Genomic DNA, 27,345 nt, shown 5'->3' with positions numbered 1-27,345 from the left:
TCAGATATATAAGATTTCACCAGAATATGTATTCCACACATCTCCAATAACTTATACCAAGCAGGTCTTAACAAAGTGGAGAGTACTGATATTAATACTGCTCATGTATAAGTGCACAGTGCATCCAAACAACAAGAGAGAAGACCTTGTCTTCCTAAAAGAATGGTACAATCCTGGCCTTGCAGAAAGCAAAACAGAGTATGGTTGAAATCTGAATCAACTAAAGTGATACAACATACTATTATCATTTGTTAGAAATGATCAAGATTCCTGTCTCAGAACTCCATTGTGACTACCAAGTCTGCACAATTCCAGAAAACATCAGAACCAAGTAGCCATATACATAATTCCATCAAAATACTTTCTTACAAAACAGTGAATTCTTATTAAAAGTGCAGCTTAAAAAGTCATAGGTATTTGAAACTAATCATAAAAGAGCTATAACCACTCTTGAATATATACAATGGATTTACTTTTAGTTTTTACTTGTCGTACTCAAAGGTTCTAAACCTGACTTATCTTCTACAAAAATATTTGCCCGTTATGATCCACAAAGTGCTGCTGCAAATATAAATACTCCTCTGTTTGGGTAACACTTAAAACTAAAATTAGATCTTATGCATAAGAAGCCAAAAAGAAAACCATGGCGATTACCATAGTTGAAAAAGCACTTCGATCCTACCTTCCTACATCAGGCAATGAATCAAACTCTACTCTCTATAACCACAATTTATCCGCTCACAACTTTGAAAGAGTGTACTGAGCAGGCAACTGACATTTAGTTATATTAGGTTCTGAACATTGTTCCATGCAAAGCGATCCTTTTAAGCCTGTAACTGGAGAAACTTTTGTGCAAAACTCACAAAAAAGGTAAAGAACACAACATGAACAATGCATAAAGCAGCTCCTACCTTCAGCCAGGACCGGACATTGCCGGTTGCAACAAGGAGGACTTTAAACTCTGATTGTTGTCGATTTAGTTAACTGACACCTAGAGCGAGAAAATAACAATTTTTAGTACGAACAGGGCTCAATGGCATCATCAGTGGGTGAGTTGTTGTATTTAAATTAGCATTCAATGGTAGGGACTTTACTAAGCATATGATAGCAGCAGTTGATAACTCAACTAATATGACAATATGTACCAGTAGAAGCAACACTAATGATACACTTGTCATTCTTAATGCATGATTATAGAATTACAGAATTAATATGTCAAACATGGTGGATATGGAGGAGTACAGATCAGTTACAAACAGAATCGAGAAAAACATATCAAGCCATGTACCATAAAGTAGAATTGCCTTCATCAAGCCATGTACCATAAAGTAGAATCGAGAAAAACATATCAAGCCATGTACCATAGATGCCAAAATCAAGCACCAAGATCCAGATTCTCCAATTATTTGGTAACCGCTGAAGATTAGCGGTAATTCTGAACAGTCGAGTATATCAATAAGGGATAATAATATTAACTTGTATGACTATCGGTAATTCGGAACGGTCAAGTATATCAATAAGGGATACAAACATTAACATGTATGACTATGGAATGTGCTGGTGTGTCAACGTATCTCTATACTTTCATCGTGTTAGATCAACAGAATGCACGAACTCAACATGATTGATCTAACAAAAACAAAGCTGGACCAAAGTAATGAAGCCAAGGGAATATTAACATACCATTTGATAGCAACCATGAAAAATAGTTTTTAGAGATAACTTCCTGTTACAAAACCTGAAAAAATCCTCAAGGCCTGGCCACATTGTAATCACTATCTACATCAAAGCACTTGAAATTTCGAATTCCGGCTGCCGAAGAAAAGAGAATATCAGTTGATTCCTTTGTGAATAAAATAGACTGGACTAAGCAAGAGCAAGGAAGCGAAAAGAAAACACATATATTGCTTCCTCCTTAAAAGTATTTTGTATAGCTTTTACTCATACAACAACCGTGGATGTTTTGTCTTAGATGTGATTGCCTAGCAAAATAGTCGATGTTCCTCCTCACTTGTCTCAATCAAGAACATGAAGCAAATCAAATATACAGATGTAAAAACAGAAATTACTTGTAACTTCAGTATGGTTCAATCAAACTATGGCTCCAATAAAATAAAAATAGTAGACCTTACTGTCTATTTAGGCAAATCAAATAAATAGATAATTTCTTGGCTAATAAAGTGGACCTCAACCAAGACTATAAAATAAACCAGAATTGCAGATGATAAAATAAAAATTATGCATGTGTATTTATTTCGCAGAGAAAAAATTACAGACGAGCAGTTCGCTAATGCAATAATAACATCTGCAGAAGAAGCAGGTACATATGAAAATTGTTGGACGACTTTTAGCCATAGAAGAAATGCAAAAGAATAGTGAGCATTGGCAGCAAACCATGCAATGGAAGGGAGAACGTTATATCACCTCCAGCAGTTTACTCTCAGGTTGCCAGAAGGATGCAACAGAAGCGGCCGGCAAGCAAGAGAACTTTGGAAGCACATACAAAGTATTTGCTGCAGTAAACTATGTTAAGCAAGAACATCCTACTTATTCAAACATTTAATGTACATGATTGTGCATGATATTTCAGAGTTAATACACCATAGGGCAATTTGTAGTTCAGATCTCCGCAACTGTAGTTGATGTGTATAGTATAGTAACCATTGCTTAGGTAAATGCTGGGAGGTCCATGAGAAGCCAGGTTCCACTTGATAAAATAATCAAACAACAAACTCAATGCAGACAAAACTAAAATTAAATCCAGTGAAACCTACACAGATAGATATGATTAATTGAAGAGAAGAAGACGGTTGCCCACCCTGCTGGACGAAGCTAAAATATATCAAACAAAGGAGCTTACCTATGCCTTGGGACTGCTTGCTGCTGCCATCGACGAACTCTCTAGCAGGACCATCGCCAAGGCCGCATCGAGTCATTTGAAACAGAGATCCCGGAAGCTAAATGTTGTCTGTTCCTCCTAGCTCGTCCCAATTAAGAACACAGATCAAATAATCAAGAACACAAAGCAAATAATCATAATAAGAAATATTTATGGCGGATATAAAAGGCTAGGTAAGAACAACCAAAGCTATATATACGCAAAACTGGGCGATCAAGCAAAATAGGTTGTGGTTGTTTTCTTGAGACAAAACCAAGAAACAGTAGTACCAGCAGCACAACCGGGAGAGATGAACGAAGAGAAAGTTTACATCCGTCTGGCAATAATTTGCAGCATACCCTAGAAGCCTATGAATTTTAGATGCCAACTCGTACCTGATGATTGATGGTCATTGAGCAGCCACAGTTGTCCAACTGGCCGCCAGCGCAAATTAGCAAATCTACAACAATAAACCCCAATTGGAAGCTAGGAGTCAAAACCTTCGATGCCAACAATCTTGCATATCCACTCAAAACATTTGTTATGCAAATGAATATCCAGACAAATGTACCTCCCAGATTTTTACAATTAGATGGATGGTATTTTACTGTGTAATAAAGACAATCTTTTTTATCAGCCCTTCCCAAAAAACCATTAATTATTCATGTCACTAGCAAAACATCAGGACCAACTGTACTCCAAGGAAGAACTAATTGATTGAAAACACACTTCAATGAAATTATTTTCTAGTTGATGACATATAAAGGGCAATACCTCATGAAGTGCATCTGCATATGAACTCTTATATGTCAAGATGACAAGAACGTGCTTCCCACATTCATATGCCAAATATTCGCTGTTGTTAGGGAAATTCAAGGGGTGATGATACGTTTGATCGTGTGATCATTTGCCTAAAAGACAAATAGGAGCAGGGTGTTAAATTATATTCTCTTTGACATTGACCAAGTCAAATCTTGTTTAGGAGACGGCTAAAACATTATTACATAAATTGTAGCAGCATAAGCAATTATTTGAGCAGTAACATTTCTTGTCTTGCTGCAGGAAAGTCTGTTTAACAAACAGAATGTAAATACCAAGTTCAGGAAGAGGGTGACCCTCTCCATGGAACCGTTCTCTTCAAAATCAAGTTTGAAGAATTGGGTTTGTTTCTGTGACGCCCCCGATTCAATCGTACACTAATCATGCACGCAAATGTGTACGATCAAGATCAGGGACTCACGGGAAGATATCACAACACAACTCTACAAATAAAATAAGTCATACAAGCATCATAATACAAGCCAGGGGCCTCGAGGGCTCGAATACAAGTGCTCGATCATAGACGAGTCAGCGGAAGCAACAATATCTGAGTACAGACATAAGTTAAATGAGTTTGCCTTAAGAAGGCTAGCACAAACTGGGATACAGATCAAAAGAGGCGCAGGCCTCCTGCCTGGGATCCTCCTAAACTACTCCTGGGCGTCGTCAGCAGCCTGCACGTAGTAGTAGGCACCTTCAGTGTAGGAGGAATCATCGTCGACGGTGGCGTCTGGCTCCAGGGCTCCAGCATCTGGTTGCGACAACCAGAAAGAAAGGAAAGGGGAAAAAGGGGGGAGAAAGCAACCGTGAGTACTCATCCAAAGTACTCGCAAGCAAGGAACTACACTACATATGCATGGGTATATGTGTAAGGAGGCCATATCGGTGGACTGAACTGCAGAATGCCAGAATAAAAGGGGGATAGCTAGTCCTATCGAAGACTACGCTTCTGGCAGCCTCCGTCTCGCAGCACGTAGAAGAAAGTAGATTGAAGCCCTCCAAGTAGCATCTCCAAGTAGCATCTCCAAGTAGCATCTCCAGCAGCATCGTAGTAGCATAATCCTACCCGGCGATCCTCCCCTCGTCGCCCTGTGGAAAAGCGATCACCGGGTTGTCTGTGGAACTTGGAAGGGTGTGTTTTATTAAGTATCCGGTTCTAGTTGTCATAAGGTCAAGGTACAACTCCAAGTCGTCCTGTTACCGAAGATCACGGCTATTCGAATAGATTAACTTCCCTGCAGGGGTGCACCACATAACCCAACACGCTCGATCCCATTTGGCCGGACACACTTTCCTGGGTCATGCCCGGCCTCGGAAGATCAACACGTCGCAGCCCCACCTAGGCACAACAGAGAGGTCAGCACGCCGGTCTAAACCTATGCGCGCAGGGGTCTGGGCCCATCGCCCATTGCACACCTGCACGTTGCGAGGGCGGCCGGAAGCAGACCTAGCCTCCCTTATACAAGAGTAGGCGTTCCAGTCCAATCCGGCGCGCGCCGCTCCGTCGCTGACGTCAAGAAGGCTTCGGCTGATACCACGACGCCGGGATACCCATAACTACTCCCGCGTAGATGGTTAGTGCGTATAGACCAAATGGCCAGACTCGGATCAAATACCAAGATCTCGTTAAGCGTGTTAAGTATCCGCGAACGCCGACCAGGGCCAGGCCCACCTCTCTCCTAGGCGGTCTCAACCTGCCCTGTCGCTCCGCCACAAAGTAACAGTCGGGGGCCGTCGGGAACCCAGGCCCACCTCTACCGGGATGGAGCCACCTGTCCTTTCAGCCCCCTCATCAGAATCACTTGCGGGTACTCATCGAGCTAACCCGACTTTAGTCACCATCTGTATAGTATGTATGTATGTATAGTATATACCCGTGATCACCTCCCGAGTGATCACGACCCAATAGTATAGCAAGGCAGACTGACAAGAATGTAGGGCCAATGATGATAAACTAGCATCCTATATTAAGCATTTAGGATTGCTGGTAAGGTATCAATGACTGTAGCAACAATGACAGGCTATGCATCAGAATAGGATTAACGGAAAGCAGTAACATGCTACACTACTCTAATGCAAGCAGTATAGAGAAGAATAGGCGATATCTAGTGATCAAGGGGGGGCTTGCCTGGTTGCTCTGGCAAGAGAGAGGGGTCGTCAACACCGTAGTCGATCACAGGGGGTACCGGCAGCGGCCTCGGGGTATACCGGAAAAAGTAACGGGGGGGGAACATAATAAATAACAGAGCAATCAAAGCATAACATGACAAATGCGGTGCTAGCGGTGATCTAACGCAGGGATAGGTGATACCGATGAAGGGGGAAAACATCCGGGAAAATATCCCCGGTGTTTCGCGTTTTCGGGCAGAGGAGCCGGAGGGGGAAAGTTGCGAGTTCGATAGGTTAGGGGGGGTGTCGGACGAACGGGTTGCGTATCCGGAATCGTATCGTCGTTCTGAGCAACTTTCATGTTGAAATTATTTTAATCCGAGTTACGGATTAAAAGATATGATTTTCTAAAGATTTTATTAATTTCTGGAATTTAATTAATTATTTAATCCAACATTATCCAGAATAGTAAATGCTGACGTCAGCATGACGTATGTGTGAAGTCAGCAGGCAACAATGCGGTTGACCTGGGTCAAACTGACATGTGGGTCCCGTGGGACCCACCTGTCATACACTGTTAGGTTAATTAGGATTTTAGTTAAACTAATTACTATTAAATTAAACTAACTAGTTAATTAGATTAATTAAACAGGATTAATTAACTTAATTAATTCACTAATTAATTAATTTAATTAATTAATGATTTTATTAATCCAAGTTTATTTTATTTTTCATTTTCTTTTAAAATGTTCTGTGGGTTGGCCCCCCCTTTGTCATTGGCCCTTGGGGCTTAACGGGGCGGGCGGTTAACGGGCAAGGGGCGTGTGGGCGCCCGACCACACACCTCAGGCGCGGTGGCGAGGCACGCCAGGCGCCGGGCGTTGGGCGCTGCCCGAATGGCGCAGCCGCGAGCTACGGGGGTCCGGTGCCGGCGGCGGCTGTGGCCGCGGCCACTGCTTGAGCAACAGCACCAAGGGGGGGCACGATGAGCGGCGGGGCCAGCGAGCGTGGTGGCTGCGGCGAAGGAAGGCAGCAGGCGGAGCTCCGGCGAGCGCGGGGCTATGCGGCAGTGGGCAGGGCCGCACAGGGCGCGCCCTGGACAAGGCCGCAAGCAGCAGCAGTAAGGAGCGGCAAGGGGGAGGGCCGGGTGCGAGCGGGAGAGCGCGAGCATGGCCGATCCGGCTACGGGAGAGAGAGAGGTGGAAGAGAAGGTGCTCACGTTCGGAGCAGGGGATCGGGCGGCGAGGCTCGAGGTGGTCCGACGGGGAGGAGGACGAGGAAGGCGTGCGGTCCGGGCGGGGAGGCCGGCGAGGTCCAAGCGGCGGCGCATCGAGCTCCAGGCGACGAGGTTCGGTGACGAGGGCGAGGTCGTGGTTTGGTCCGGTTTTGGAGTGGAGGGCGGCGTCCGACGCGGGCGGGGCGTGGCGACGCCGGTGAAGTCGGTGGGGCAGCGTCGACGCGACAGGGAGATGGGGACGGGACGCCGTGCCCGGTCCAGATCGGGCAGAGGGGGCGAGGAGCGAGGGGAGTGAGGGTTTCGTCCCCGATCCAGATTGGATCGGGAGGGGGGAACGACGTGGGGGGGGGGAGTGCGGGTGGTTGGGTTAGGGTTTGGCCAGGGGTGGGGGTTATGGAGGGAGTGGGGTGGCCGGCTGGGCCTTTGCCCAGTTGGGCTGGTTGGCCCAATGGCCAGCTGGGCCGCGGTCCAGCGGGGGGGGGGGGCTTCTCCTCCTTTTGTTTTTTTGTTTCTCTTTTGTATTTTCTTTCTTTTATTTATTTTGTAGTTTCTTTTATTTTCAGTTTTATAAAATTACCACTAGTTCCTAATTTGTATTTACCAATAAACTACTACGAGATTAATTCTTAACCCATAATAAAATAGTGTTAGCATTTTATAAATTTAATAGGCATTTGTTTAATTGTATTCACTATTGTTTTAATTGTCTTAGGGCCTTTAAACATTTTATCAAAGTTTGGTTTCTCCACCATAATTACCTATGTATTATTTGGTTCACTCCGAACATTTTAGTTTTAAGATTTGAAAACTTTTATTGTTTGCTTAATTTTTAAAGTTTGAACTAGGTTTCGAACTGGCGCGAGTTTATAAACAGTAATTCGAGGTGACGTGGCATCATTAGCGGAGGTTCACTGTAGCTTAACTATCCGGGCGTCACAATTCTCCTCCACTACAAGAAATCTCGTCCCGAGATTTAAGAGGGGAGTAAGGGGGAAGGTTTGGTAACGAATATAGCGGGTCTTCTCATCCTGGCTTGCTCTTCCCGAAGAGGTCAATCCAATATATTGATGCCTTCATACTTCTGCTTCAGGTCAAAATGATGAAGTCATCATCCTTTCTTCGGGATCTTCATCGTACTTACGAAAAGGATATGGGGGAAGACTCGGGAAGGGCGGGCCTTACCAGGTTGACTATCTGGTACGTAATTCAGGGAATGGGGTAGGAAGTAACTCTCGAATTGAACTTAAGAAAATATCGAGAGTAAAGTAAGAAGGTAGCATGAGAAGTTCCAAACGGATAGGCCATTGTTCGATGTCTGAAACAACATGCGAAAGGGGTCCAGAGCAATGAGATTGAGTATTGCGTCTGCTACCAAAATAGATCACTTGGGACGGTGGCCCGTGAATCACATACGAGGCCACACGCGAAGAACAGCCTTGGGGAGAGGGGGTGCAGGAGAGTCAGGTTTCGATCCTGTGGAGCTGTGGGTTATGGGCCCGCCATGTGGTTGAAAGTAGGAAGGGGGCCGACAATTTGCACGGTCATGATAGTAAGGCATGTCAAAGGGTAGCCTGTCAGATATGTCGGCAACAACATCGATACCAAGGGCGAGGGACGAAGAGAACCATTTTCCTGCTCGTTGAACGAGGCGGGCCAATAGGCAAGGTTCTCGTCCATCGGTGGTTACCGGAATATCATCAACAATCGTAACAGGGTCTTACTGACAGAGTTGTACACCGAGGTGTTTACATAAGCAGGAGAATATTATTGCTTAGATTATATAGATCACAAGAATGTCAAACACAACAATGGAAAGGAAAATATGAATATCAGATTAAACAGAACAATGGAAAGGAAAATGTGTTAAAACACATAATTCAGGGGTATATCCTTACCAAGGACAAGCAGAGCAAGATATCCATGACAGGATATAAAGTAGACAACCATTTAGGTAAGGGGGGAGGAATCTCATGATATTACCCATACCACGGTGTTAGGATAAATGATAAACAAAATTTAGCATCGTGCTTCAAATGTTCCTGTTGAAAATCGGAGTACCATTGACATCCTTCGAGGTAGCATTGACATGGTCTTCAGGTGAAGATCAAACTTTGGAAACACGAAGGATCCATCAGGAATAACTTGTAGAATAAGTCTTACAATTTCCCCATGGATGAACGGATAACCTTGCTGAAAAGGAATCTATAATGATAGGTCCTCCAGCCGGGGGGGGGGGGTGCTAGGCATGACATCATGTTACCGGGTCATCAAAGGATCAACATCATAACTCTTGGAAAGTTGTCCCAACCATCATATCTGACCGAGATTCATATCCAATTGGTGTCATGATACCTCAAACTCAGGGGGTCCGAGAGGAAAAGGTGCAACACAATCGATGAAATGACATTGCAAGATTCTCGAGAAATGAACTATGGGAGCGGGTTTCTGAAGCAATAGTTCATCATTAAACCAAGGAGGGGATGAGAAGGTGGCTGATGGGCTCAGCGACAATTCATCGAGAATTCCAAACAGATGGATTTCCACGATAATGTGAACAAGAAGATGACATTTGTTAGATCAAATGATATAATGAAGTATGCTCGAGGAAAACATACACAATTAAACATGGGTTGAAAGGTGCGCCCGAAATATGGGTTGGGTTGCACGACCAATGTCAGAATGGTGATTCATTAATCAATAGCCTAAGAATGAACTTTCGACCATTAACTTCAAAGAAATAGGGTTGCTAGAAGGAAAGAATCCAAACAACACCGTTCACTTGTTGGAATTATCACGGGGACCTAGAAAGAATGGTGATGGTGAGAAGTATTTCTATGTCAAGAATTCTCAAGAGGTGGAACAAATCTCAGAACATTCTTGACATAAAGGATGTTAATACTCCAAGGTAACGAAGAACAATTGCTGGATAGCAAGGAACTCAAGGTATAACACCAAACATGAACAAGCTTGTGTTGGTGGGAAGGCAATAAAGTGGTCGATGATAATACAATTCATCGAGGGCAAGGATGGTATTTCTCATCATGAATTCAATTGATATCCTGGATGAGCTCAGAATGTTGATGATCACGACACCTTTGTCGCGAGAGTTCATGAAGATGTAATCGATCGGCGACGACATCAAGTCAAAGTAATGATGAAGTGAAAGGTTATTGGAACCAAGGGTACGACACAAACTCGAACTCAAGCTTGTTGTTTAAGGTGAAATGATATGATGAGGAAGATCAACGTAAGCTTAGCTCATCGCCTAATAATTGTGCTACGAGAAGAAGGACCCGGTAGCACAGTTAAAATTTAGCATGATAATGATACAGCCGATCAGGCTAGGAATGATGTGATCGGGTACAAACTCGTACTTATAGAAGCTTACCGAAGAGTTGTTGAACCATAGTGCGGACTCGGTTCCGTTATCGGTGTCTTTGAGTGTTTAATAACTCAGAGCCCGTGAAAAATTGGAATCAGTGGGAAGGTAGTACTTGATGAACTCATAAAAAGTTATGCAGTTCCAAGATAGTCTCGAGATACCAGGGGGGTAATACTCGACACAAGATCAAGGTAAAGGTTGGACTGGTGTATCGATCCATAGAAGACAATTGTTTTAACTTGTCCGAGAAATGGAATCAAAGAAGAACAATCATGGTCGGAACCACGGTTGCAAGGGATCAATTCACAGATACCATATGTTAGCTATCAAGGAATTATTTATTATTACAAGAAGCTTCCATGATAGGATATACATCGCGTCCATGGGCATGAACACAAGGTTCAAGGTCGACTCCCACTTCCTCAATGCATAATCTTCCATTCACCTCTCGTATTTCGAAGATGACATTAGTTGTTGAAAGTTTTACCTGGTGCAATACCAGATAAGTATGACTCGTGAAATCTTTCAGGTTCACACCGATGAGGGGAGGCGTTGGTTCAATCCCATCAGGGCTTCTTACGAACATATACCACAATCTTCAAGAGTAATTATCACCAGCTCGAAAGCAGAGCATGGTTGTCAAAAGGAAAGGATACAATTTACCAAAGGCATTATGTATCGGAGAAAGAACTCACAAAGTGATTGATTATGAAGGACACTGTCGGATATAATAATTCAACAATGGATAAGGCGATCCACAGTGGAGCTGAGGTGAGTATCGATACCCAATCAGAGGAAGAAAGATTGCAAATGCATCGGTTTATAGGATAGCTGAATAGTTCAACACTTAAGTAGCAAAGTAATTATGATTTCCAAAACAAAGGATCAGAAGCAGACGTTCTGATCAAGGATGGATCAATTGAATATACCAGACGCACAATCGACGACAGATAGTTTGGTCGAGAACCAGCTCATGTTCAAAATGACGTCTGAGCCGGAAAGATAATCCTAGGACTCGACTGATGATTGTTAACATTCACAACGTATTGAATCAATGGACTCAAAAATGATGGTGACAAAGGATGCCAATATGATTACTATACTTATGGGATTAATCATAATGAAAGCAAACAAGAAATTCCAGAGCAATAGGTTGCTGAGGATTTTCGGAATATCGAATGGTATTTCGAAGAGTTTTGTGAAACACATGAACAACTGGGGGATGAGCGGATACTCGATAAGTGCAAGAATTAACCGTATGGGTATTCAGGTGACAAAGAACAGCAAGGCAGTAAGCTCAAAGGATTATCAACAACGACGAGTGTTTCGGGGTATCTTGTAATAACAAGACCAACTGGGGATGAAGGTAAGAATAACAACTGCAAGTAGTTATCCATAAGGGTTTACTGTGGAAGGGGAATTGCAAACGCGATGAACACAAGTTCTCGAGTTAACAGCGGAGAGTATCTTCAGGGTCTTCTGGTGCAGCAGACGATCATCAGTAATAAGGGGCTCTCCGGGTGAAAATGATAACGAGATCCTAATGTTAGATTTAGTAAAATTCATTTAACCCGAATAGAAGAGATGTCAGAGTCCCAGAGTATAGGTCGAGGAATAAAAGATCCTACTACCACCCAATGGCGACGTGTGCCCGTAAGACACACAGCCATGTTAGTAAAAGTTTTATAAAGTCTAGACTCAACTTCGGCCAAGGAGTTGGAAAGGGGGATTCCTACAGGCAGTCGGCTCTGATACCAACTTGTGACGCCCCTGATTCAATCGTACACATATCATGCACGCAAATGTGTACGATCAAGATCAGGGACTCACGGGAAGATATCACAACACAACTCTACAAATAAAATAAGTCATACAAGCATCATAATACAAGCCAGGGGCCTCGAGGGCTCGAATACAAGTGCTCGATCATAGACGAGTCAGCGGAAGCAACAATATCTGAGTACAGACATAAGTTAAACAAGTTTGCCTTAAGAAGGCTAGCACAAACTGGGATACAGATCGAAAGAGGCGCAGGCCTCCTGCCTGGGATCCTCCTAAACTACTCCTGGGCGTCGTCAGCAGCCTGGACGTAGTAGTAGGCACCTTCAGTGTAGGAGGAATCATCGTCGACGGTGGCGTCTGGCTCCAGGGCTCCAGCATCTGGTTGCGACAACCAGAAAGAAAGGAAAGGGGAAAAAGGGGGGAGAAAGCAACCGTGAGTACTCATCCAAAGTACTCGCAAGCAAGGAACTACACTACATATGCATGGGTATATGTGTAAGGAGGCCATATCGGTGGACTGAACTGCAGAATGCCAGAATAAAAGGGGGATAGCTAGTCCTATCGAAGACTACGCTTCTGGCAGCCTCCGTCTCGCAGCATGTAGAAGAAAGTAGATTGAAGCCCTCCAAGTAGCATCTCCAAGTAGCATCTCCAGCAGCATCGTAGTAGCATAATCCTACCCGGCGATCCTCCCCTCGTCGCCCTGTGGAAAAGCGATCACCGGGTTGTCTGTGGAACTTGGAAGGGTGTGTTTTATTAAGTATCCGGTTCTAGTTGTCATAAGGTCAAGGTACAACTCCAAGTCGTCCTGTTACCGAAGATCACGGCTATTCGAATAGATTAACTTCCCTGCAGGGGTGCACCACATAACCCAACACGCTCGATCCTATTTGCCCGGACACACTTTCCTGGGTCATGCCCGGCCTCGGAAGATCAACACGTCGCAGCCCCACCTAGGCACAACAGAGAGGTCAGCACGCCGGTCTAAACCTATGCGCGCAGGGGTCTGGGCCCATCGCCCATTGCACACCTGCACGTTGCGAGGGCGGCCGGAAGCAGACCTAGCCTCCCTTATACAAGAGTAGGCGTTCCAGTCCAATCCGACGCGCGCCGCTCCGTCGCTGACGTCAAGAAGGCTTCGGCTGATACCACGACGCCGGGATACCCATAACTACTCCCGCGTAGATGGTTAGTGCGTATAGACCAAATGGCCAGACTCGGATCAAATACCAAGATCTCGTTAAGCGTGTTAAGTATCCGCGAACGCCGACCAGGGCCAGGCCCACCTCTCTCCTAGGCGGTCTCAACCTGCCCTGTCGCTCCGCCACAAAGTAACAGTCGGGGGCCGTCGGGAACCCAGGCCCACCTCTACCGGGATGGAGCCACCTGTCCTTTCAGCCCCCTCATCAGAATCACTTGCGGGTACTCATCGAGCTAACCCGACTTTAGTCACCATCTGTATAGTATGTATGTATGTATAGTATATACCCGTGATCACCTCCCGAGTGATCACGGCCCAATAGTATAGCAAGGCAGACTGACAAGAATGTAGGGCCAATGATGATAAACTAGCATCCTATATTAAGCATTTAGGATTGCGGTAAGGTATCAATGACTGTAGCAACAATGACAGGCTATGCATCAGAATAGGATTAACGGAAAGCAGTAACATGCTACACTACTATAATGCAAGCAGTATAGAGAAGAATAGGCGATATCTGGTGATCAAGGGGGGGCTTGCCTGGTTGCTCTGGCAAGAGAGAGGGGTCGTCAACACCGTAGTCGATCACAGGGGGTACCGGCAGCGGCCTCGGGGTCTACCGGAAAAAGTAACGGAGGGGGAACATAATAAATAACAGAGCAATCAAAGCATAACATGACAAATGCGGTGCTAGAGGTGATCTAACGCAGGGATAGGTGATACCGGTGAAGGGGGAAAACATCCGGGAAAATATCCCCGGTGTTTCGCGTTTTCGGGCAGAGGAGCCGGAGGGGGAAAGTTGCGAGTTCGATAGGTTAGGGGGTGTGTCGAACGAACGGGTTGCGTATCCGGAATCGTATCATCGTTCTGAGCAACTTTCATGTTGAAATTATTTTAATCCGAGTTACGGATTAAAAGATATGATTTTCTAAAGATTTTATTAATTTCTGGAATTTAATTAATTATTTAATCCAACATTAACCAGAATAGTAAATGTTGACGTCAGCATGACGTACGTGTGATGTCAGCAGGCAACAGTGCGGTTGACCTGGGTCAAACTGACATGTGGGTCCCGTGGGACCCACCTGTCATACACTGTTAGGTTAATTAGGGTTTTAGTTAAACTAATTACTATTAAATTAAACTAACTAGTTAATTAGATTAATTAAACAGGATTAATTAACTTAATTAATTCACTAATTAATTAATTTAATTAATTAATAATTTTATTAATTCATTTTTATTTTATTTTTCATTTTCTTTTAAAACGTTCTGTGGGTTGGCCCCCCCCCCCCTTTGTCATTGGCCCTTGGGGCTTAACGGGGCGGGCGGTTAACGGGCAAGGGGCGTGTGGGCGCTCGACCACACACCTCAGGCGCGGTGGCGAGGCACGCCAGGCGCCGGGCGTTGGGCGCTGCCCGAATGGCGCAGCCGCGAGCTACGGGGGTCCGGTGCCGGCGGCAGCTGTGGCCGCGGCCACTGCTTGAGCAACAGCACCAAGGGGGGGCACGGTGAGCGGCGGGGCCAGCGAGCGTGGTGGCTGCGGCGAAGGAAGGCAGCAGGCGGAGCTCCGGCGAGCGCGGGGCTATGCGGTAGTGGGCAGGGCCGCACAGGGCGCGCCCTGGACAAGGCCGCAAGCAGCAGCAGTAAGGAGCGGCAAGGGGAGGGTCGGGTGCGAGCGGGAGAGCGCGAGCATGGCCGATCCGGCTACGGGAGAGAGAGAGGTGGAAGAGAAGGTGCTCACGTTCGGAGCAGGGGATCGGGCGGCGAGGCTCGAGGTGGTCCGACGGGGAGGAGGACGAGGAAGGCGTGCGGTCCGGGCGGGGAGGCCGGCGAGGTCCAAGCGGCGGCGCATCGAGCTCCAGGCGACGAGGTTCGGTGACAAGGGCGAGGTCGTGGTTCGGTCCGGTTTCGGAGTGGAGGGCGGCGTCCGACGCGGGGCGGGGCGTGGCGACGCCGGTGAAGTCGGTGGGGCAGCGTCGACGCGACAGGGAGATGGGGACGGGACGCCGTGCCCGGTCCAGATCGGGCAGAGGGGGCGAGGAGCGAGGGGAGTGAGGGTTTCGTCCCCGATCCAGATTGGATCGGGAGGGGGGGAACGACGTGGGGGGGAGTGCGGGTGGTTGGGTTAGGGTTTGGCCAGGGGTGGGGGTTATGGAGGGAGTGGGGTGGCCGGCTGGGCCTTTGCCCAGTTGGGCTGGTTGGCCCAATGGTCAGCTGGGCCGCGGTCCAGCAGGGGGGTGGGGGCTTCTCCTCCTTTTGTTTTTTTTTGTTTCTCTTTTGTATTTTCTTTCTTTTATTTATTTTGTAGTTTCTTTTATTTTCAGTTTTATAAAATTACCACTAGTGCCTAATTTGTATTTACCAATAAACTACTACGAGATTAATTCTTAACCCATAATAAAATAGTGTTAGCATTTTATAAATTTAATAGGCATTTGTTTAATTGTATTCACTATTGTTTTAATTGTCTTAGGGCCTTTAAACATTTTATCAAAGTTTGGTTTCTCCACCATAATTACCTATGTATTATTTGGTTCACTCCGAACATTTTAGTTTTAAGATTTGAAAACTTTTATTGTTTGCTTAATTTTTAAAGTTTGAACTAGGTTTCGAACTGGCGCGAGTTTATAAACAGTAATTCGAGGTGACGTGGCAATATTAGCGGAGGTTCACTGTAGCTTAACTATCCGGGCGTCACAGTTTCCATGTTCACTCCCATAGCAGCAAACATAATAGCAAAATTTTCATCTTCACAACCACCCTGGCACCTCAAAGAAATCAGATCAATCAACAAGCAATGATTTGGTTATGATTGAAAAAAAATGGTCTCTTTCAAAGAGATGGTTACCTCTGCATGCTTTCATTTCTCCAACCTCTTGACAAGACCAGCCTGACGACAAATGTGAGCAGGAATTTCATTATGAGGAGTCCCAGCAATAGAAAAGAGAGGAATCTTTTGCCCTCGAGCAGTGGAATTCATGACATCAATTATACATACCCCTGCTGGAATCATCTCCTCAGGTATGTTATGGATCTGGGACATGGACACCTCATATCCAACAAAATCAAATCCGTTTTAGATCTGCCTAATCAAATAAATCCTACAAAAATCATGAACACTTCAGAGTGGTAGAGGGTGGCCGACCTAAGGAAGAGAGGGTGGCAGCCGATAGCGAGCTACAACGCCGTCGCCAAGCCAAGCCGAACCGTGACGCCATCGACTGGACCGTCATCTCCCTTGGCATGGTCGTCGCCCCTCGGCCATAAGGCAGCTGATGGCCCCCATGGCGGCCACTTCCACTGACCTGGACTTGGAGGTCCGCCGCTTAACTCAGGCCACGAGGCAAGACGAGGAATAGGGGGGTGGCGTGCCCGCCTAGGAGCCTAGGAGAGGAAAGGGGGGATGGGGCAGCGGCGGCCGGCGAGCCAGTGGCGCCTCCGACAGCGGCAACCCTAGCCGCCACTCGTGGGTGGAAAGAACGAGGGAGAGGGGAAGTTGCGTTGGATGAGAAGTAAGAGGTCTTTTCTTTCTCTATTTTAATCCCACGCCAGAAACTGCTCTGAGCATCTCCCGATTGGCCTCCCAGAATAGTACTCCATGATGACGTGTCTAATGCCAGGGATGGCCATTTGTGCGACTCTTATTGGGTTTAATGGTCTTCACCATTGTACAGTTTTTCAGCGGTTCCCAGTAGTGTTGAAGGAACATGACCTGAAAATTACCTTTAAACAAATAATTACTTCATGGAGAATAAGTACATGCATTAGAAGCAACGTCGTCAGTATACACATGTGCTATCCATACATTTCGATAGAGCTCACGTTAGACAGGCATCTGAAAGATTTTTTTGTGTGCATATTCAGAAAGCACCAGTTATATGAAACAAAAGCAACCGAGCTATAACAGAAACTTCATACCAGAATTGGCTAAAGCACATGAAATGCAACTGACCGTTAAATACAATGTTCATGTGTTTACAGTTTTTGCGTGTTTTAACTATTGGTTAGAAAATAAAATATTCTCATAAAAATAATGTCAAACAAAGAATGGAGGGTCAAATATGCAGTAATTATTCAGCAAGGCAGGATCGCAAGATGATCAATCTGAAAGGGTTAAAAATAGTTAAACTCGGTTGCTCATGTAAATCGTAAACATACACGACCACAACATTAAAAAAGAGAAAAAAAAATACCAGCAATGCTTTTGTAGTATGACGAATATGACCAAATCTGTGAAACATCATTGTAAAAGGGTATTGCCAATAGAATCGCAAGATGATGATCTGGAAGGGTTAAAAATAGTTAATCTCGGTTGCTCATGTAAATAGTAAACATACACGACCACAACATTAAAAAAAAGAAAAAAAATACCAGCGATGCTTATGTAGTATGACGAATATGACCAAATCTGTGAAATATCATTGTAAAAGGGTATTGCCAATAATTGTAGCCTGGGCAAGACTTCAATTGATTTAGTAAATATAATTAATTTCGAATGTAGGGAAATAATGAATATCCATGCTATTTTTTTTTTCATCTGATCCATTTCCTTTTCTTTTCATCTGATATTTTTTCTATGATCAAATGAAAGAACAGCTGCCTTTTTCTCAAAAAAGAATATGAATGTTTATATCAATCCTATGGACCGATGCCAAAGTCTCCTGCATCAAAAGGGTGAGATCGAAAACATGGAAGAGCAGCGTTACTCCCGTCCATCGCCTGTTAGGCCGCTAGTAAAGCTGCCATGGCAGCCATCACACGTGTCGCCGTTATATATAGCCGCAACACATGAATACATGCATATAGATCGACTTGCTGATGGATCGAAATTGGCTGAAACTAAGAGCATCTCCAGCCGTTCGGCCCCCTAGGGCATCGAAAAAGAGTGGCCTAAGAGCGAGCCGGCGCTAGATTACCCCCTGGGGTTCGTTTCTCCCCAGCCACGTCCCTAGGTGCCGCCCCCCAAGGCACCCCATATTCGAACTCCATCGTTCCTGGTCAAAAGAAATAACAAACAGGCGATCATCGCAGTAGTTCGGCGATTCGGTGCCACAGTTTGGCGATCAAATAAAAGGACACGCAGTAGTTCGGCGTACAGAAAAGGAAGAACGCGGAAGAAGTACATCAAACGTCGAGCTCAACCTCCGGCGGTGTCGTCGTCGGCGTACGCGGGCTGGAAGGAGTCAGCGCGGCTTACGGGCTGGTCGGCGCGGCTTACGGGCTGCTGGGCGCGACGGGGGCATCGTCGGTGGGGCTGGGCGTCGCAGAGACATCGTCATCAGCCGTTGGGCTGGGCGGCGACGGCGGCGTCGCCGGTATCTGATTCAGGATGAGGTCGCGCTCCGCCAAGAACCACGCCTTGAGCTTCTCGTCGCCGCTCTGGAGCATGTCAGTGGCGCCCATCAAGAAGGCGAGGTCGTTGTTCCTCTTCTTCGCGTCTTGAGCATTGAGTTTCGCCGCGGCATTGGTCCGGAGCAAGTCGAGTTTGACGGCTTTGTTCGTCATCAAAACAGCGCACCTCGCCTCAGTTTTCTCTTCTCGCAGGGCGGCCCTGGTCTTGGCGTCGGCGAGGCAGTGTTCGATGGACTCTTGCACGCGCACGGCAGCCGACTCGGCGTATTTCGCCTTCTTGGCACCTTTGTTGTCGTCCGGGCGCCCGCGGTCGGCGCGTCCGGCTTGTACGTCTCTTTGGCTTTGGCGAGGGTGCGTCGGACGGCCATCCATTTCTCGCACTTGTCGATCCGCTTGAAGACGTGGAGGTACTTGAACTCTGCGTCGTTGTTGTCATTGCAGAACATGGTGAGCATGCATAGCAGCTGCGCCGAAGGAAAGAACATCGGCGTGCTGGGCGCGCGTACACGGCGCGCACGGCGGAAGGCAACAATAAGGACGACGTGCGATACCTGATCCTCGCGTTGGTGCCGCTCTCCGGGCGAGCCGCGACCTCCTCGACGATCCCATGCCATTTGTTGCACGCCGATTTGATGAGCCCCCAATGGTTCGCCATCGCTTTCGACCCATGCTTCATGTGCACGCTTTTGAAGTAGGGGTCGACGAGCTTCCGCTCGTCAAACTCGGCCTTGATGCGGTCCTAATACGTCTCGATGCTCTGGTTCGTGCCGGTGACCGGGTCAAGGCAGACGACCTTCCACGCTTTGGCGAGGCACTCCTCTTCTTTGGACGCCCACTTGATGCGTGGCTCGCCGGGCTTGGCCACCTTCTTCTTCTTCTTCTTCTTCTTCTTCTTCTTCTTCTTCTTCTTCTTCTTCTTTCTTCTTTCTTCTTCTTCTTCTTCTTCTTCTTGCCTTTCCTCGTCGGCGCCGGTTCCTCCTCCTCCTCTTCCTCCTCCTCCGGCTCTTCCTCGCCATAGCCGAGCTTGTCGTCCATGTCGCTGAGGTCAATCGAGCCGTCCTGGGTAGTGAACCCGGGGGAAGCGGCGTCGGCCTCCGTCCCGACTGCGATGATGTCCTCCATGTCGGCCTCCGTCGCGTCGGCGTCACCGAGATCCGTCGAGTATGCGGCTTGCGAGTAGAGGACGCGGCGAAGAGGTGGCGTCGGTGAGGCTGCATAGTCCGACGGCGAGTACGTGTATGGCGGGTACTGCACGCCGGCGAACGCGGGCGAGGGCGTGCGCTGGACAGGGCGCCCATGTGGGAAGGTGATGTTGGGGTTGAAGCCAGCATGGGCGTCCCCATCGGCATAGCCCAGCGACGACGTGCTCCATGGGTGCGGCGACGACGAGAACCCGGCTGGAGAGCCAACGCTTTGCTGGCTCCAGGCCGCGTACGAGTGCCCACCGGGTGGATTCAACATCGCCGCGCGCTCCGCCTCCGCTTGTTCCGCCGCCGCCGTAGCGTGCGCCGCTTTTTTCCCTGGCCTTCTTGGCCCTGTTGCGCCTGTCGACGGTGACGGCCTCCCGGCGCTCCACATCCGCCTTCATCTCGGCGTTGCTCATGCCGGGGGGCTTGGATAGCGGCGACCTCGGCTTCCTGTGCTTCGGCTGGGCGACGGCGGCGGCGGCGGCTGTGGGATCCGTCGTGGTGCGCGGCATCACATACTTCTTCGCCGGCATGGCGGACGGAAGGGTAGGGAGGAGGCGAGCGTTTTGGCGGGAGGAATGGAGAAGAGAGGGGAGCTTAGGAGAAAAGCGGGAGAAAACGGCGGGAAAAGGGCTTCAGTCACCGACAGAGCGGCCCCACGCCGCTTTTCGCGTGTGCCGACACGCCCAGGCGACACCTGGCCGCTTGGGTTCTAATAGTACGAACAACATATAACTGCAGATTAAGGTCGAGTTTGCCTGTTGGGCCGGACAGGCGAGATCGATCGAGAAGACCTCGACCTATCAAAAGCTGCTGGTGGCGTACAACATCAAAAGTTGCAGTCTGAAAGGAATAATGAAACGTACATACTTTCCCTAACTTGAGAACTGCTAACCCTAGTACAAAGTAATCAACAACATCAAATCTACATGCGTGTGACAGGATGAGATCATGGAGCCTAACCTTTGGCGAGGAGAATAAATTCCTGATGCGGGGATGGGACAGCCATGATCTAGAGACTACAACGCCGTGGGACTTGCTCGTTGTTGGCCGATCACTCGATCGGAATCTAAGGTAGCCCTGGATGGCATCGGTAGACGAAGAGGACCCTTGCGAGGAACCCAACGTGAGGAAGAGGATGGCCAACGCGATGAAACGGAGGGAGATGGAGAGTGGGAGCGAAGGAAGGTTTGGGGATGCGGGTTGGTATTATTGATGGGGGAGGGGGAGGGGGAGAGGCGGGGGCGGAGAAGTTGAAGGGAGGAGACAGAGTATTTAGAGGTGGGTTAATTCATCGCATCTAGATTGAACCAAACGATTTGTTGGAAAAAAATAAGAAAGATAGTTTCTGAGTTGGTAGATCTTTTTTTTAGGATAACAAGAGTAGAAATCACTAGAGTTAGAGCATCTTCAACCGTTCGGCCCCCCAAGGCATCAAAAAAACCAGCTTGGGGACGAGCAGGCGCTAGATTGGTTCATAGGGCGACCTAGCTCCCTGTCGCCGGCCCACAGGTCGCCCCGGGTTCGGCGACGTTCCGTACAAAATATATGCAAACTCGGCCATTTTTGCACAAACTCGGCAAAACTTCATTAAAATTTGTAAAAAAAAACACGAACACATGCAAACTACGCCTGAACAACGCCTAAACTATGCCTAGCCGCTACCGCCGTCGCCGTCGCCTACATGCCGAGGAGCCTGTAGAAGCGGGTGTAGTCACCACCGTCGTCATCATCTTTATCGTCGTCGTAGTCGCGCGGCTGGCTTGGGCCGACGACGTCCCTGCTGTAGCCCTGGCCCGGGTCGCTGAGGCGCGGTGGTGCACTGGACGGCCCGGCCTCGCCCTCCTCATCGCTATCGAGGACGATAACGCCGCCCTCCTCGCGACCGCGATGCCGGGCCTGGAGCTCCGCGTACGCCCGGCACTGACGGCGTAGTCCTCCTTCTCCCACTTGAGGGCGAACTCGTCGTCGGGGGGCCGCCATCTCGACGTGCTCCGGCTTCACCAGGAGCAGCCCCGGCTCTGGCTTCGGCCGGACCAGGCGGAATGATCCGGGCGGGGAGGACGGGGCACCCTCGTTGATGACGAGGGCGCCGCTACGGGTGCGGCGCCCGAGCAGTGTCTCCTCCGGCTCGGGTTTGACGGGGCAGAGCGCGGCCGGCGAGCCGGAGCCCGACGACGAGGACGACCCCGGCTCCATCTGCCGCGGCGTCCAGGAGCTACCATGGCGGCGAGAGAAGGACGACCGTGGCGGGTGCTCGAGGTGCGGCACGTTGCCGGTCTCGATGTGGTCGAGGACGGCCTCGAGGATGCGGCCCGGAACGCCCCACCACTCGCGACGCCCGTCGGCGTTGTGGCTGCCCCGCGGGATGACGCCGTTGGTGGAGGCGATCTGCTCCTCGCGGTGGCGCTGGAAGTACATGGTCCAGAGGCCGTGGCTGTCAGCGGCGTAGCACGGCTCGTTCCGCTTTTCCTCCGTCAGGGACGAGCAAATGCGGGCGATCTCGGCCCGCCGCGCCACCCCTTCGGGCACCGGTGGCACCGGGACGCCGCTGGCACTCAGCCTCCACGTCCCCGGCACCCGCATGTCCGGGGACGCCGGATACTCCGCCTCATACAGCAGTCGCGCCTCCGCGTCTTGAAGGTGGCGGCGGCTGAAGTCGTTCGCCGCCGCGCCGTCGCCTGGGTACCTCTCGGCCATCTTTCTCGTCGGCAGGAAGAGGGGAGAGTGCTGCTTTCTATGCCGAAGAGGGAGGAAAATGAGAGCTGTGGCGTCCACCGGTGGGGAGGTCGCCTTTTATAGTCGTAGTTGGGCAGCGACGGGCTGCATACCGGACGACGTGTGGCTAGACGCGCGCCGCGGCGCGTTCCCTGCGCCGCCCATGAGGCATCAATGAGGCTGACCGGCGCGGCAGCACGGCAGCCTTCGCATTAATTCTCGCGAGAACCGAGGCGACGAGGGCGACGAAGCGGCGTCTCGCTGACTCGGCAAGCCCATCAGCTTTCGTGCCAAAACGTCTCTGCCCCGGTGCCTCCGGGCGCCCCAGCGCACGGGTTCGGTCTGGATCCGCCGGCGCCAGTTTCGGCCCAAACCGGCGAAAAACGGACTTCTGGAGATGTGACTGGACCGACTTTTAGGCATCGGCATAAAAAAAACTCATGAAAAGGGCCTATTGAGAACGCAGCTCGAGATGCTCTTATAATTACATTTGAGAGAGCCACAGCTCTCGCACATCATCAGGAATATCATCGATCTTGTCTTGATTGCCTTTAGTCTTTGCCAACGCCGCAAGACCATGGGCCAGTCCATTGCCTCCACGTCTAACAGCGACAAAGTTAACCGATTTGAAATCGTGCTGCAGCAGTTTAATATTATGAATCAGCGGGTACCACTCCGAGGCCACCGGCTTACTGGAGGTCAGGTCACTGACGACAACAGCGCAGTCCAGTTTCACTACGATCTCTTCACGATACAGTTTTGACAGGGTCGACATCCTGGCAGACACTGCCATGGCTTCAGCTTCCTCTACAGACTTGTAGGTGTCAATTTGACGGCTAACCGAGACAAGTACCCTGCCCATCCAATCTCTGGCCACTGCGCCCACCGTACTTCTCCCCACATCCTTATGGAAAGAAGCATCAATGTTCAACTTAATCACACCCCCGATTAGCCGGTCCACCGATAAGTTGGCAGATCTGGTGACGTGGGAGTCCGCATGTTAGATGTGGCAGGGTTAATAATGTGGATAGCTTGCATGTAAAAAAATAGGATAGTGGGGATGAGCTATTTAGCTACTTCCACTACGATCTCTCCACGGTACAGTTTTGACAGGGCCGACATCCCGGCAGACACTGCCATGGCTTCAGCTTCCTCTACAGACTTGCAGGTGTCAATTTGACGGCTAACCGAGACAAGTACCCTGCCCATCCAATCTCTGGCCACTGCGCCCACCTTACTTCTCCCCAAATCCTTCTGAAAAGAGGCGTCAGTGTTCAACTTAATTACACCCCTGGGAGGAGCGGTCCACCGATTAGCCGGTCCACCGATGAGTTAGCAGATCTGGTGACGTGGGAGTCTGCATGTTAGATGTGGCAGGGTTGATAATGTGGATAGCTTGCATGTCAAAAAAAATAGGATAGTGGGGATGAACTATTTATGTATTTCCACTACGATCTCTCCACGGTACAGTTTTGACAGGGCCGACATCCTGGCAGACACTGCCATGGCTTCAGCTTCCTCTACAGACTTGCAAGTGTCAATTTGACGGCTAACCGAGACAAGTAGCCTGCCCATCCAATCTTTGGCCACTGCGCCCACCGGACTTCTCCCCAAATCCTTCTGGAATGAGGCGTCGGTGTTCAACTTAAACACACCCCTGGGAGGAGCGGTCCACCGATTAGACGGTCCACCGATGAGTTGGCAGATTTGGTGACGTGGGAGTCTGCATGTTAGATGTGGCAGGGTTGATGATGTGGATAGCTTGCATGTCAAGAGAAATAGGATAATGGGGATGAACTATTTAGGTATTTATAGATTTATAGATTTATAGATAAAGAAAAGTAGATTTCAGGTTCTGAAGCTACCCCTAACTAAAACAGACTCCAAGTCCAATGCTCATCAATAAGGATAGGTAGGCATAATGCAGACAAATTACCCGTTGAAGTGAAAGAGAGGCGTAGTCCTGGCGATGGCGTCCGCCTCCGATGGGCCGCCTGCTGGCGATTCCCGGCCGTCCACTGGTGATGCCCGGTCCCCTGATGCGCGTCTCCGGAGGTGTGCACCGGAGTCGCCCCCTGATGCGCCGTCTCCGCGCCTAAATGCGCCGTCGCGTTCGGCGCAACCGTATCTTGGAGGATCCATCGACGCGGCGGTGTCTGGGGAGAAGGAGCAGGCGCAGGGAGGAAGGCCACTCGCGGTGCAGTGACGCATTCGCTTCATCGATCTGGATCTTGATTCCGGATGGATCGAAGGACGCCTCTCATTTTCTGAAGTATCTCGTTGGGTGGCGTTGCGGGATATGGACAACGACATCCTTACCGGAGAGTACCTATCGGCCAATGATATAATCGAGGTAGGTTCTCGGATTCTTCTTGATTCGTATGATGTGGTTGTCGACTGTTGTATGCAGATTGCTCAAGAGAAGGCGGTGGAGCTCGTCGATCTGACGACGAACACGCAACAGCATCATCGCGTGAGGCGACCGCGGTGACTCGGGTGGTCGCGGCGAGCCGGCCGCCGATGCCGGCGGATCCCTCTGCGAGGCGAGTAGGGGGCAGGTTCTGGGCCTTGGCGGATTCGGACGAGGACGACGACGACGGGGGCTCCGCCGGCAGTTCGCCGGCTGATTACTCGTCGTCGCCCTCCGATGTGATCTGCGAGGCTTTCAACCCCGGCTACTCAGAGGAGGAGGTCGCTGCGCTGGTCGATGAGATCGTGTCGGCCGATGATCCGGCGAGGTTCGGGCTGTGTGCGGCGGATAGGGTGGAGGTGGTTCCCCGGATCGTTCACCGGAGGACGGCGGTTCGGCCTTGGAAGGGGCCATTGCCTAAGGTATGCCTCCCACCCTTAACTTCGTCCGATTTCATTCCGCAAGATGCTTGGACTAGAGTGATTCGTAAGAAGAAGAAGAGGAAGGGGAGATTGGACCTTCCTGCGCCGGCGCCAGTGAGCCGTACGCCGGCTGGGATCCGGGCGGCTAGGGTTGGTCGTTTGAATTTGCTTTTGGGCTGTGATGAGTGGGCCGGCTGTGGACCTTTGCTTGGGCATGAGGCCCAACATGGGGGAGCGGACGAGGGGCAATCTCGAGTGGTCTCGACTGGGCAAGTGGCCCACGAGAACCTGGATGTGGCTCCTCTCTCGTCCGAGCCGTGCAGCACTGGCGACGAGCATGATCGCGTGCGCTGGGTCGGGGACGATCCGAACCTCGCTGGGCCTGCGGCTGCGTTTGGGCCACTATCTACTGGGTATGAGGCCCGGTTAGACGTGGAAACTAGCGCTGCTACGGGAGGGGGTGCATGCACGCATCGTCCTATCTCAGTTTCGCCGTTGCTGCGTCCTAGGGTTCGTCGTTCGCCGCGTCGTCGTTCCACAGGATCGGGCCGGGCGCGCCGCATTCCCCTCTTGGGTCGATGGCGGGGCCTGGCGGAGCTCCGCCTCCCGGGAAGAAGCCGCCTCCCTCTGGGGCGGGGCGGGCTGCGGGAGTGCCGCAACTGGGGACTGGCTCTGGTCGGGCTGCGGCGCCGCCGGGATCGGGCGTTGGCCGTGGACTGCAGATGCCCGCTGCTACTGCTCGTGGTGGTGCGTCTTTTCCTCCCGCCGTGACGGCGCGGGTGGCTTTCGGGGGCCCTGTTGGGAGGCCGCCGGCTCCAGCAGTGCTGCCTGGCAGGAGAGGTGGTCCGGGCGGCCCAGCAGCTGGTGTTTGGCCGCCTGTTCTAGGGGGCGGCGGTGGCTCTTGGCCGGGGGGCTGTGCCTCCAAGGCCTCCTCCGCCCTCGGGTCCGTTACAAATACCGCCCCCGGTTGTGCAGAGTACGGCGGCCGTGCCTGCGGCGGGCCGGGGAGCTGCGCCACCTAGACCCCAGCTCCTCCTCCACATCTCGTTGCTCGCCCGCCTGGGTCTACGGTTGCACCCCGAGGTCAATGGGGGGATGACGGATATGATGCTTACGGGACGAGCCAGCACCGTGGTTCTTCATCAACGGGTGGTGGTCGTGGCTATGCCTGGCAGAGTGATGGATCTGCCGAGAGTGAAGGAAATATGCCCTAGAGGCAATAATAAAGTTATTATTTATTTCCTTATATCATGACAAATGTTTATTATTCATGCTAGAATTGTATTAACCGGAAACATAATACATGTGTGGATACATAGACAAACAGAGTGTCACTAGTATGCCTCTACTTGACTAGCTCGATAATCAAAGATGGTTATGTTTCCTAACCATAAACAAAGAGTTGTTATTTGATTAACGGGATCACATCATTAGGTGAATGATCTGATTGACATGACCCATTCCATTAGCTTAGCACCCGATCGTTTAGTATGTTGCTATTGCTTTCTTCCTGACTTATACATGTTCCTATGACTATGAGATTATGCAACTCCCGTTTGCCGGAGGAACACTTTGTGTGCTACCAAACGTCACAACGTAAATGGGTGATTATAAAGGTGCTCTACAGGTGTCTCCAAAGGTAGATGTTGGGTTGGCGTATTTCGAGATTAGGATTTGTCACTCCGATTGTCGGAGAGGTATCTCTGGGCCCTCTCGGTAATGCATATCACATAAGCCTTGCAAGCATTACAACTAATGAGTTAGTTGCGAGATGATGTATTACGGAACGAGTAAAGAGACTTGCCGGTAATGAGATTGAACTAGGTATTGGATACCGACGATCGA

General features: G+C 49.5%; 1 long non-coding RNA gene across 1 annotated transcript; it reads right to left on the bottom strand.

Moving 5' to 3' along the window:
- Positions 1-2,186: 2,186 nt before the first annotated feature.
- LOC123186515 (uncharacterized) lies at positions 2,187-4,048 on the bottom strand. The gene is made up of 3 exons (XR_006493653.1): positions 3,973-4,048; positions 3,653-3,789; positions 2,187-3,338 (listed from the first exon to the last, which is right to left on the bottom strand). It is a non-coding gene; the product is annotated as an uncharacterized lncRNA (long non-coding RNA).
- Positions 4,049-27,345: the final 23,297 nt, after the last annotated feature.

Source organism: Triticum aestivum, chromosome 2A, assembly GCF_018294505.1.
Source record: "Triticum aestivum cultivar Chinese Spring chromosome 2A, IWGSC CS RefSeq v2.1, whole genome shotgun sequence".
In the NCBI taxonomy this organism is placed as follows: domain Eukaryota; kingdom Viridiplantae; phylum Streptophyta; class Magnoliopsida; order Poales; family Poaceae; genus Triticum; species Triticum aestivum.
The sequence above is the reverse complement of the archived record's forward strand: the minus strand, read 5'-3'. Positions and strand labels throughout refer to the sequence as shown.